This window comes from Mytilus californianus, unplaced genomic scaffold (assembly GCF_021869535.1).
Source record: "Mytilus californianus isolate M0D057914Y unplaced genomic scaffold, xbMytCali1.0.p SCAF_7, whole genome shotgun sequence".
NCBI classification, from domain to species: domain Eukaryota; kingdom Metazoa; phylum Mollusca; class Bivalvia; order Mytilida; family Mytilidae; genus Mytilus; species Mytilus californianus.
In genome coordinates, this window is record NW_026262723.1 from 30771213 (window position 1) to 30783332 (window position 12120).

Below are 12120 nucleotides of genomic sequence, written 5' to 3' on the forward strand. Positions count from 1 at the left end.
CAAAATAAAACTGCATCAAATAAACTATTTCTAACAAAAGTAGTGTTATGGTCATATCGAGTAGTCTTTTATAAATATAAAAATATAAGGTTTAAGGTGTCATTTGAACGTATTTATCTCCTTCTTTTGTCTTTCTCTCATTGCTTTATAAAAAAATCATCTGTAAGGAACAACCATACTCTTCAGAGTCTTCTACGTTGTGTTTATCGTCTATGTGGAGAAGATAAAGCTGTTCCTCAAAAAGGTAAGCCTACCCCAAAGGGAAAATTTGAGAGAGACGTAAAAGTATCGCTTACAATTGACTTTGCAAACAGTCAACAATCTTTGAATCCATAATTTGTCTCTGCAGCATGTAGAAATACACTATCAAAGTTGAGTGAGAATAATAATGCCAGAAAGAACGTAAATCTTGCAATTACAGTCTTTTGATTATGAGTTTTCCTATTGCGACTCAGATCATGAAAATGTCGCCCTCAACAGAAAAATTTAGCCATTGCATTGGTATAAATAAAAAAAATTTCAACTACATTAACCGGATATAAATCGCATATATTTCGAAGCTTTAAAGACATTGACGAGAAACTGAATAATGAGACAGCACAAAGGGTATTTAATGTCTTATCTCATCTGAATATATGCAAAGGAAATACAAACTTGAGCGATGTATTAAGAGCAAAGATTAAAAAATCGCTAGCTGTTTTCTTATCAAGAGATGATCAGTGTCGGACATGGTTGTCAATTTAAATGATGTACCGGAAATTGACGAGAACTAACAAGAATGACCTATCACTCTCCCGATTTACAATTAATTAGATATCGATCGACGGCAATTGGCAATCAAGGCTAATTTACACCAAACGTGACATGCATAAAATAAAAGGATGATAAAGTTTCGGTAAATATCATCTGCTTTTGATGTGTGATCAGTACTTTATCTATTGCTGTGATATCTATGCGTATACGAAAGCAACAATATTTCAAGGATTTGTCTAACTATACAAATCCTTGATTAGAATACCTGATTGCTTACAACAGTGCATTATTTTTGATAAAAAGAAGAAACATTGATATTTTAAAACAATGAAACCATTGAAATAATGAAAATAATTGCACTCTTTTTCAACCCAAACAAAAGTTTAAATATCTATATCCTTATATTATTCATATCTTATAAAAACTTACTTATCTAAAGGTAATAATAATCACTAGTTGCAAATGACGTTGCATTATTTCTGATATTAAAGAAGAAATATTTGCAGTTTTAAGCAAACAAAATTTTAGCATCTTATCCCTGAAACTCAGCATATTTTAAGTAAAACAACCAATCTTGATGTACAAAAAGTGCTATAATCAGATGGCTGTTCATAATTTCTACTAAAATAAACAATGTTTTACATTCTTATTCTACACAAACCAAAGATTAAATGTTTTTATCCTTAAATAGTAAAATTCTATCAAATAAAACTTATCTTGAGGCCTTTGAAATAGCCATCTACAAATACTATTGCATTTTTTTTTTGATAAAGAGAAGAACTATTGGTAATTTTAAACAACGCGAACAAAAGTCTAGTATATTTTCTCTGATATTCATTTAATTTTGAGAAAAACAACCAATCCTGATGTACAAAAAGTACTAAAATCAAATGGTGGTTAAAGATTTCTATCAAAATAAAGAAATGATTGAATTTTTATTCAACAGAAAAAAAAAGATTTAGTATCTTCATCCTTATTTTCTTCGCATCTTATACAAAAATACTTATCTAAAGGCATTTGTTATGACTGATTGTAAATAAAGTTGCATTATTTCTAATATAAAGGAATAATTATTTGCATTTTTAAGCAATGCAAACAACATTTAAGAATCTTTTTCCTGATATTCATATTTTATGAAAAACAACCAATCCTGATGAACAAAAAAAAGTTTTGTCCAATATTGATTACGTTATCCTGTCGGAAATAGAAAAACAATATTGTTTCGTATAATTCAACATTGTATAAAAAATAATCAAAAAAACAAAAAAAAAACAAACATAAATAACAATAAGTGCTGCATGACTCCTTTTCTGATAATTGCCTGGTTACAAAACGTTCATATCCAGTAGAATCGACTCAGAAGTTGTAAAAACTGATCAACAATACTTCTATCAAAAACCATAGCTTGTAACGCTTGAAAAAAAAAAGTTGAAAGGTCAAGTCAAATACAAAGATGAATAGCTTTGAAAACAGAAACGTCCCAGCAGTTTTGCCAATTACGGCAATGTACAGCTACACATTTTTTTTTTTATGTTTCGAATTATACAGAGTGTCATAAAGAATAAATGTCCACTTTACCTAGAAGTTATAAATATAAGAAGATGTAATATGGTTGTCAATAAGGCAACTATCCACCATAAAGAAAAATGAAGTAGAGTAAGAAAATTAAGGTCACAGAATGGCCTTAAAATTAGCAAAAACCATGTCGAATAATAAACTATAATAATCTGACATGACCAAAAATCAAAACATTCAAATTAGAAAACCAGCAACCTGATTAACAAATTTCAACAGATCTATAACCGTTACATTAAAAGACATGCACGTGTACTTTTCGCCTTCTTTATACGTATTCATTAAAAATAAACAACGTTTTCTTTTTTATGTGACTTCATAAAACAAATTTCCACAGAAGCTTTAATTATAAAAAAAAAATCAATCCAGCCAACGAAAGCATGTGAATATCAATATGCATAAACCATCATGTAGGTATTTGATATACCACATAATCAAAAGGAAATCTTTCTTGAATACTAGAAAAAAACATTTATGTGATATTATTTTTAATTTTTGCTTGCTTACATAATTGACAAATAATGGCTTAATCAATAAGTACTGTATGCTTAAATGTAATTTCCATATATTCTTTCTCTCGGTTTAACATGTTTTATTTACTTTATTTAAAAATCATGAAAATTGTTTCAAACTAATATTTTATAACATGTTTAAGAGAATTGTTTTTGACGCATGTTTAATGTAATAATTAACAGTAACAGTACTTGCTACCTTAGGCATTACTATTTTAGCGAATAATCAGCGGTCATCGATCCGTCACCGATAAGTTTGCATCAAACTCACGTCATCAATCGTCAGACATTTACTGATCGGACAGATCAGTCGAATCGGATGGATTGACATTTCTGACGGATTAAACTCTACTACGTCGTATGTTGAACTCATACAATTACGAAATCTTAGTTTTGTTTCATTTAATTAAAATGGCGTCGCAGAGAAAACGTTCAAGTACAGAAGCTCGACATTTAAGAATTAATCATTCAGCAAAGTTTTCAGAAATAAAAGAGAAAAAAAAAATATGCAGATAAAACTAAATTTGAATATTATTAAAGATTGTGATTGTCGTTTATATATAGGTTATTTTTTTTTTTCAAACCCGATGAGTGCTAAAACGGTGATTATTGCCACTTTTGTTTCAAAAATGCACTGCAAAAATGAAAGGAAAAGATTATTGTGTATTATTTTAAATGAATAAAAGAAATATGCAAGTTGGACACGAGAAAATAATGCAAACAAAATATAATATACTTTCCCTAAAAATCATCATATTTTTTGGGGACAACCCAATAAACATCATCATATCCAATGATGTTTTTTGTGTAATTAAGTCTTAATGAAATGATAAAAAAATTCACTCTTGTTCAACACAAAGAAGAGTTAAAATATCTTAATCCCTATATTATTCAAATTTGATCAAAAAGTAACTTATCCTATAGATATAAAAGTCATAGATAAAGTACTCAGAATATATCCCACTAAGCCCAATGTAGTTTCCTTTGAAATATCAAAAGAACGGCATAGCGCATGGTGACCTGTGATGAAGATGAAATGTACCGACATCCTCCCACATTTTCCCAATAGACTAATTACTTATCATAATTATACTTGAATTATCGGAACTCATCTAATCGGCTGATAATTAATATGCGTTACCTATCTCAAATAAAAATATCCTAGGAGGCGAGAGCAATAAAAAGCGTCTGGTTTTTAAAGATGGTTTGATTGTAATCTATTTGTAAAAAAAATTGGTCGACAAATGAGAAGGTTGTGCTTATGTTGAAATAATGAAATACAGAATCATGGAAAAAGGTCTTAACAGATATGTCAAATTAAATTGTCATAGCACTTGCATCGATTGCACTCTTAAAATAAGTATGATTGACGAGAGGAGAAATTTCGTTTACTGGTGGTATACGTGGATAAGAGGTCGAACCGAGTCGAATTTTTCTGTGGCGATTTAACGAAAACATTTTTATCGAGATTCATTATTATAGTGATATCATATTTTATGTCAGAAATAACTTTGCACCGAGAGAAGAAATTATTATTTTTTAAAAAAGAATACAGATTTTTAGAAGTGTTAAAGCTTTCTGTCGTTACAGAGCATTATATTATAAACCTTTTAAACATCAGCCACAATGTTGATTTTAAAAGGTTGAACTGCTTAAATATATTTACTTATAAAAGTTCCACGTCACTTGATCGTATTGAATGTTATTTGTTTTTAATCTCAAATTAGTGATAGTACTGTCATGTCAAATGTCTATGCCATTTATTGCAATAAAATATATTCTTACCGATTCTCAGCTTAAATGTTCAGTGATAGAGGGTATACAACAGAAAGTCAACTTGACATCATTTTTTTTTCGATATGCTTATATCTTACTTCTATGTATATAATGTATTTATTAATATATCAGTAACACATTTATCAACGAAATCTTTTAATATATCTTCTTTTCTATTTTGCCATATAGTTTATCTAATTAAAATCTTCACGTCGCGTATTAGTAATTAGAATTGAGTTATTCTTCAATCTTTTCAACATTTGGTGAAGACAAAATGTGTGGTGGACATACTGCAATACATTAAATACTTGGGAAATGGCTAAAAAATTGCCTTTTCACTTACCATTTTTCGCGCTTGTTTTGCAGTTCAATATCTGGTGGTATATTCTGATGGTCGATTTCATTTTTGAAGTAAACACTATGTATAGATTAAACGTTAATGGCCATGAGAAATGAAAATATAGGAGTTTTGTCCTTTGTTATTCATTGTTTATTTTCTCTTTCTTCTTACAATTGTGTTGGAGAGATAATACAGCGTATTATTGTACCATAGATACAGTTATATGATCCCTCCTTGAGTCTGTTCGTGCAGTTATCGATATACTTTATTTAATTTAGTTTAGTAATGTTTATGGTCTGGAATATTATATGCTTAACTTTAATTATTTTTTCATGAACCCAGTTGTGTGTTTTTTCGATTACAAAGATCTAGTAATCGTTGATTTCTCAACGTTCAGTTGCAAATATTTTATTCATATTCAGGACTAGAGACACCACGTAAACATCGGTCACGTTGACTTGCATTTTAAGCACGTGAGTACACCTTGTTTAATGAAAGGGATATACAAAATAAAACTGCATCAAATAAACTATTTCTAACAAAAGTAGTGTTATGGTCATATCGAGTAGTCTTTTATTAATATAAAAATATAAGGTTTAAGGTGTCATTTGAACGTATTTATCTCCTTCTTTTGTCTTTCTCTCATTGCTTTATAAAAAAATCAACTGTAAGGAACAACCATACTCATCAGAGTCTTCTACGTTGTGTTTATCGTTTATGTGGAGAAGATAAAGCTGTTCCTCAAAAAGGTAAGCCTACCCCAAAGGGAAAATTTGAGAGAGACGTAAAAGTATCGCTTACAATTGACTTTGCAAACAGTCAACAATCTTTGAATCCATAATTTGTCTCTGCAGCATGTAGAAATACACTATCGAAGTTGAGTGAGAATAATAATGCCAGAAAGAACGTAAATCTTGCAATTACAGTCTTTTGATTATGAGTTTTCCTATTGCGACTCAGATCATGAAAATGTCGCCCTCAACAGAAAAATTTAGCCATTGCATTGGTATAAGTAAAAAAAATTTCAACTACATTAACCGGATATAAATCGCATATATTTCGAAGCTTTAAAGACATTGACGAGAAACTGAATAATGAGACAGCACAAAGGGTATTTAATGTCTTATCTCATCTGAATATATGCAAAGGAAATACAAACTTGAGCGATGTATTAAGAGCAAAGATTAAAAAATCGCTAGCTGTTTTCTTATCAAGAGATGATCAGTGTCGGACATGGTTGTCAATTTAAATGATGTACCGGAAATTGACGAGAACTAACAAGAATGACCTATCACTCTCCCGATTTACAATTAATTAGATATCGATCGACGGCAATTGGCAATCAAGGCTAATTTACACCAAACGTGACATGCATAAAATAAAAGGATGATAAAGTTTCGGTAAATATCATCTGCTTTTGATGTGTGATCAGTACTTTATCTATTGCTGTTATATCTATGCGTATACGAAAGCAACAATATTTCAAGGATTTGTCTAACTATACAAATCCTTGATTAGAATACCTGATTGCTTACAACAGTGCATTATTTTTGATAAAAAGAAGAAACATTGATATTTTAAAACAATGAAACCATTGAAATAAAGAAATAATTGCACTCTTTTTCAACCCAAACAAAAGTTTAAATATCTATATCCTTATATTATTCATATCTTATAAAAACTTACTTATCTAAAGGTAATAATAATCACTAGTTGCAAATGACGTTGCATTATTTCTGATATTAAAGAAGAAATATTTGCAGTTTTAAGCAAACACAATTTTAGCATCTTATCCCTGAAACTCAGCATATTTTAAGTAAACCAACCAATCTTGATGTACAAAAAGTGTTATAATCAGATGGCTGTTCATAATTTCTACTAAAATAAACAATTTTTTACATTCTTATTCTACACAAACCAAAGATTAAATGTTTTTATCCTTAAATAGTAAAATTCTATCAAATAAAACTTATCTTGAGGCCTTTGAAATAGCCATCTACAAATACTATTGCATTTTTTTTTTGATAAAGAGAAGAACTATTGGTAATTTTAAACAATGCGAACAAAAGTCTAGTATATTTTCTCTGATATTCATTTAATTTTGAGAAAAACAACCAATCCTGATGTACAAAAAGTACTTAAATCAAATGGTGGTTAAAGATTTCTATCAAAATAAAGAAATGATTGAATTTTTATTCAACAGAAAAAAAAAGATTTAGTATCTTCATCCTTATTTTCTTCGCATCTTATACAAAAATACTTATCTAAAGGCATTTGTTATGACTGATTGTAAATAAAGTTGCATTATTTCTAATATAAAGGAATAATTATTTGCATTTTTAAGCAATGCAAACAACATTTAAGAATCTTTTCTCTGATATTCTTATTTTATGAAAAACAACCAATCCTGATGAACAAAAAGTATCTATTTCAAATGGCAGTTCATGATTTTCCAAAAAAGTAAATAATGATTACGTATGTTTGTGCTTACGGTATATTATTCACATCTTATACAAAATAATTGTCTGAATTCATTTATAATGACTGATTGCAAATGATGTTGCATTATTTCTGATATAAAAAAGAAATATTTACATGTTTAAGGAATGGAAACAAATTTTTAGTATCTTTTCCATGAAATTCAGCATATTTTATGAAAAACAACCAATCCTAATTTACAAAAAGTACTAAAATCAAATGGGGGTTCATAATTTCTATTAAAATAAAGAAAGGATTTCATTCGTATTCAACAAAAACAAAAGTTTAAGTATTTTTTTCCTTATATTATTTAAAATTAATAGAAAAAAAAACTAGTATTGAGGCCTTTGAAATATCTTATTACAAATACCATTGCATTATTTTTGATAGCGAGAAGAAATATTTGTAATTTTAAACAATGCGAACAACTTTTTAGTATCATTTATCTCTATTTTTTCATTTAATTTTATGAAAAAAAAACCTATCCGGATTTACAAACAGTACTAAAATCCAAATGCGGTTTATTGAAAAAAAATTATTGAAATTTTTGTTTGTTTTTATAAGTTACAAGTATAAAAAAGGCGTTTCAAACAAGCCCGAATGTAAATGATGTACCTTAATTACTGTTTTGACATATTTTTTAAATGTATTCCGAGATCATTTTGTCTGAGACGGACATTTAGATCATTAATGCATTTATCAAATAAGACTTTTATTGAAGCTACATATATAATAAAATTGAAAATGGAAATTGGGAATATGTCAAAGAGACAACAACCCGACCAAAGAGCAGATAACAGCCGAAGGCCACCAATGGGTCTTCAACGCAGCGAGAAAATCCCGCACCCGAATGGCCCTCAGCTGGCCCCTAAATAAAAAGGTGTACTGGTTCAGTGAAAATGGACGTCATACTAAACTCAACATATAAATGAACTAAATATAAAAAACATAAAAAACTAGCAAAGGCCAGAGGCTCCTGACTTGGGACAGGCGCAAAAATGCAGCTGGGCTAAACATGTTTTTTGAGATCTCAACCCTCCCCCTATACCTCTAGCCAATGTAGAATAAAGAAACACACAGCAATACGTACAGTAAAACTCGGTTGAAAAGAAGTCCGAGTCAGATGTCAGAATAGGTAGCAAAAGATACTAAGAAAAATGACAATAATACATAAAATAACAAAGGATATAATAATGAACACTTGTATGCACCCTGTCGATACTTATATTTTAGCGTTGCACAAGGTCGTAATATTATGCTTTGCATTGGAACAATAACAACGATAAGGGAAGTTTAATCGAAATCGTATCTTATTTTTTGTATGTTTTCTTGCTTACATGTATGACAAATGAACTTATACAGGATTAATTAAAAATGAAAACGGAAACTCTCTTATTTAATGGCAGAAACAAAAGCTTAAACACATCAAACAAATGGAAAACAACAGTCATATTCCTGAAATGGTACAGGCAAATCCTTATGTAAAAAATGGTGGATTATACCTGTTTTTAAAGATAGCGCAACTGCTCACGTGTATAACAGTCGCATATAATTCTATCATATTGACAACAATATGTGATCAAAACAAACAGACATAATAGGTAAAAATGTCAAAAATTGCGGTACAGAAGTCAACATAATCTTAATCACTATAAAAACAAACAACTATGTCAACAACAAAAAAACAATTGGCATATAAATACTCTATAGACAAAGCACATAAGCAAAAATGAAAGACATAGCACCATAGCACAATAACACAATGGCGGGATGAATAAACCGAGCACACCTTTGCAAAAAAAAAAACTACATGCAGATTTTGTATCTTTAAATGTTTTCTTAAGTGCAAAATATTTTTTTAGCTGTCTCACAATTTACCGAAAGACATATTCGTTCTCGCAGTAACGTTGTCATGGTGCGTACTGACACACTAGTTTAATGTATTACATGAATGTCTATGGTGCTGTTGAAGATTCCGATTATCAATTAAGAATAAAATGACATCTATGTTTGATAAATTTCTCAAAAACTTGTCGTTTACAGTTTTTTTTTCCATTTTAGTTTCTTTTTTTATAATGATTACTTTGTTTAAACCATTTTCTAAAATGAGATGGTCGGATCCTTTGTTGACCAGCTAAAAACTGGAAAACTTTACGAATTACAAGTTTATATCTTTAACAAAAAATACAGGTAATTGTTTAGCTAAAATCATTCTATCTTATTTAAAGTCATATAAAACTTCAAAAAAAAATAAAAAAGTTAAGTATGTTCTATGTACATGAATGTCAAAGTTTTACTATAAAACAAGTGTAGACAAACTTACTTGGGAAAGAAAATCCTTTATACAGATGAGTGCGGTCCTAACCTGGACAAAGGTAAACTTGGAGCAGACTTGTTGACTGCTTTACAAGTTAACTTAAGTGATTTTAAGTAGACGCGACAGTTAACTTCATCGGTGGTAAAACAAACCTAGGTCTGTTTTTTAAGGACTGCGGCAGACCTATTGACAAGTCTGATCTAGACCAGACATGTGAACAAGTTTAATATTGACCAGTCCCAAGGACAGGTCTACCACAGACTAGAAATATGAACAGGTCTGCTTATAATTTAATTGCCGTGTTAAAGACTTTTCATGTCAGACCTGAGCTTTTATTATGTAAACAACAATCATGTTGTCTTTTCCCCAGTACATCAAATTTCAATACTCGTTAATGATTTTTTTATATATGTTATAAAAACAAAAAAGGATTTTTTTTTCAATTTATTTTCTTATATACATAAAATGATGGCTATAAAATCTCATATTTGTTGATCGACATATGTACATGCAGCTATCATAAAATTAGGATTATTTTCTAATTCGAAGGCGGATAGAAAGGTTTTCCAAAAAAAGTAAAATAACAAAAATACCGAACTCTAGGGAAAATTTAAAATGGAAAGTCCGTAATCAAATGGCAAAATCAAAAGCTCAAACACATCAAAGGAATGGACAACAACTGTCATTTTCCTGACTTGGTACAGGCATTTTCTAATGTAGAAATTGGTGGATGAAACCTGGTTTTATAGCTAGCTAAACCTCTCACTTGTATGACAGTCGCATAAAATTCCAATATATTGACAATGATGTGTGAACAAATCAAATAGACATAATAAGTAAAAATGTCAAAAATTGGGGTACAGCGGTCAACACTGTGTTATAATCTTAATCACTATAAAACAAACAAATCTGTTACAAAGAAACACAAAAAGGCATATAAAGCAAAAATGAAAGGCAAGAATACAAAAATTTTACCATAGAACTATAACACAATGACGGGATGTATAACATGTATAAGTACAGAGGCACGTCAAATGGATATCACCAAAATCAGACTAAACAGTAAAAGTGATATTCATTAAGACAATAAAAGAATACTGTAACACGTTATTAGGATGATAAACAACTTCGGTACCCAGAATCTATACTTCAAGACCATCGTGTATTATTTGTGAAGTTGATACGGAATATTTATCAACAAGGTCTTGGTACCTTCCGATGAACTTTTTTAGAAAAAGGACGAGACGTTTTTTGACATACCCCTGGTTCATCAACATTCTATTCAGACACTGGTGACGTTTTACAAATTCTGAGTAGCAGCTGCAAGCTCTTGAATACCAAATAAGTAAGGTGGGGGAAATTGATAATTTTAAAATTAAAATCGTCTAGTTTGTCATAGATTCTGGTACTGAGATGATACTGAGATGACTGCGTATGTCAAATTCGAGATATAAGTCTAAAAATGAGGCGGAGGAAGCCGTGTCTGTTTTTTTTTTTTTTTTTTAATTTCTAGTTTTGGGGATATATTAATGTAATCCAATCAGAAAAGTTTGGAATGTTAATTGAAAGAACATCATCAATGTATCTCAATGTGAAATTAAATGATCTGGCTTCTTTGATCTTCTTGTTTTGTGTCTGAAGGAACTCCGACTCATATGAAAATAAGAAGAGGTAGGAAAGGAGTTGCGCATAGTTCGTTCCCTTAGGAATGCCGACAAATTGTTGACAAAGTCTTCCTCCAAATTCAGCAAATATGTTGTCAATAAGAAACTCCAGCATACTGATCCTTTGTTCTTCTGTGTAGCATGTTTTACCTTTTGGTTCACTATTAACAAAATATGCCGTAATGTATCCCAAAGTAATAAACTGATAGCGTATGCTTTTTATGTTAAAAGTATTGTGGATTATTTCTTTTAGCCGATTTTTCAATTCAATATCACATGGGGAATGGTGGTATACAGGGTTGAATAATCGAAAGTTTTGATAGAACTTAAATTATTTCAGAAAAAGATCGAGATTTAAAATTTTCTAGAAGTTCTTTAGAGTTTTTCAGAATCCACATATGGTTAATACCACTACGCGAGTAAACAGTTTCATAGCATTTCTGAAGGCTGCGGACAGAATTTTTGTCAATCTAATGGAAAATTCTTTAGTCGAACATGCATATGAGCCAGCAATGTACAGTTGTTTGAACGGAATGTTGTGAAGCTTAGGTATCCAAAACAAACAAGGTAAGTCCTCCGATTTGCTATTCAATGTAATGTTCATTGAAGCCACGAAGGACTTATGGTTCGCTAAAATCTCATCCTTGTCAAATGATATGTTTTTGTATGTGGGATTACCTGAGTGCTCATTTATTCCAAATTCTT